Genomic DNA, 2318 nt, shown 5'->3' on the forward strand with positions numbered 1-2318 from the left:
AGAAAGGCACAAAATATGCAATGTTAGCTGGGCAACTGTTACCCTTCCAAAACATGCGGGTGGTCTTGGGATTGGTTCTTTTAAAGGACAAAAAACACAGCTCTGCTCTTTAAATGGTTATGGAGGTTTTGGGTTGGAGGAATCAAGTTTGTGGAAGGATGTGATCAAAAAGCATCTACAACACCAATTACTCTAAGCTACTGCAAGCTCCTATTCTAGGAACTGCAACTACATGATCCTGGATTGTCAATCATTGTGTGAGAAATAATAAGTTGCAGGATATTGTGAATGAGCAATCTCTGGTTCTTTATCGGAAATGGCAAAGAAAAACTATGTTTTGGCTTGATTGCTGGCTTAATAACCACTGTTTAGCAGAACATTTCCCTACTCTTTTCCAATTATCCAATGACAAAGCTGCCAGCATTGCTAAAATGGGAATGTGGGAAGGGTGTGAGTGGATTTGGTTTTTTTCCTGGATACGTCCACTACGAGGGCGCAACATTGGCTTGCTTGATCAACTCTATGTAATCCTTTCAACAGTACAAATGGACAAACATGGAGAGGATAGACTAATATGGAAGGACAATAATTTTGGAAGATTTTCAGTGAAATCTCTTGTGGATTGTTAAGTCCGAAGCCTTCCACAAACAATGCCTTCTCATTTTGCTGGAATTTGGAAAGGTATTGTCCCTCCTAAGGTAGAGATCTTTTGCTGGATGACTATCATTAACAGAATCAACACCCATGTATGTTGGTTAGAAGAGGTATATTGGATAGCTCGGAATCAAATTGTCCTATCTGCCTAGTCGAAGCAGAATCGGTGGACCATATTCTGCTGCATTGCCATAAGCATTGGCTGATTTGGTCCAAAATCATTAAGTGGTGGGGTTTAGTTTTGGTGTTGCCCAAAGAGCTTCTCAGATATGTGGTCTCAATGGACTTCCATGGCGCATGGTCATTTTCAGAGAGAAGGCATGGTTGATGTTGTTCTTCTTAGTGGCATGGTCTTTTTGGCTTCTTCGAAATGAATCTGATTTTCCATCAGAAGACACCTGACTATGATTCAATATTCTTTCTTATTATCACTCGTCTATGTCTATGGCTAAAAGCTATCCATTCAGATTTTCATACTCCCCTACAGATCTGATCAGATCGGTAGATGGCTTGCTTCGGTGGTCCAATGCTCACTCTTTCAGGATTATTAATAAATGGTCTCCTCTTATGATTAATAGCCTCAAATGGAATGTGGATGACTCTTCTCTTGGTAAGCCAGGCCTCTCTGGAATAGGTGATGTGCTGCAAAATCATCATGGCCATCTTCTTGGTATGTTCTATGTTCGAGTTGGTATCTTAGACTCTAATATTGCTGAGCTAAGGGCTATTGTCAAAGCCATTGAACTATCAGCATCTAATTGCCTCTTACACCATCAACATCTCATCATCGAATCTGACTTTGTCAATGTTATTAAATGGATGAATAAGCCTCACAGCTGTCCCTGGAAGCATCAAAATTTGTTCTCCTTTGTTAATAGACTGAAAGCATATTTTGGTTCAATCACCTTCTCCCATATCTTTCATGAAAGTAATTACATGGCAAATTGCATGGCTAAACAAGGAGTGCGAAGATCAAGTGAATTTGTTGCCTGGCTTTGACTCCACCATTTTTCTATGGCCTTGCTATTGTGTCTTCTCCCATTATGTCTTTGAGTTATTTTTGTTTTGTATTGTTGAGGAATGTTTAGCTTGAGCTCATTCGGATGGATATTCTATGGTCTTCCCTGCTTTTGCTTATCTTAGACTGCACTTTATCCTATTCATGGTTTTTTGCTATAGTAAGATATTGTGTAGCTTTTGTACTACTACCGCCAGATTTCGGCGTTTAAATAATATACGCATCTTTCAAAAAAAAATTTAATTTATAAGATTGAAATTGCCTCGTTTAAATTCTAAATAGTATATAAGTGATTTAGTAGCTCAACTAATAATAGTCATGTGATAAAAAATCAACTAAAAAGAGATAATTTGCCACTTGTATTTTTTAATTTACATGTAGGTATGCAAGTGCTAAAGACTTGAAATTGACAGGTTTCTCCTTATAGTTCGGCTCTTCAAAGTGGGCCACTCATACGTGAAGTATATACACGATATAAAAAAAATCTCAAAAAGTATATCATTCATATTGATTTATACTATATCCTAAACAAATGATGTGAGCTTCTTATGGAGTGAACCACGTCCATGCAAAGAGAAAATAGGGAGGGCTACAGCAGAAAAATATTTGAAAAGAAAAACGTTACAACAAAAACTTGTGTTTTGGA

Source organism: Populus alba, chromosome 1, assembly GCF_005239225.2.
Source record: "Populus alba chromosome 1, ASM523922v2, whole genome shotgun sequence".
In the NCBI taxonomy this organism is placed as follows: Eukaryota; Viridiplantae; Streptophyta; class Magnoliopsida; order Malpighiales; family Salicaceae; genus Populus; species Populus alba.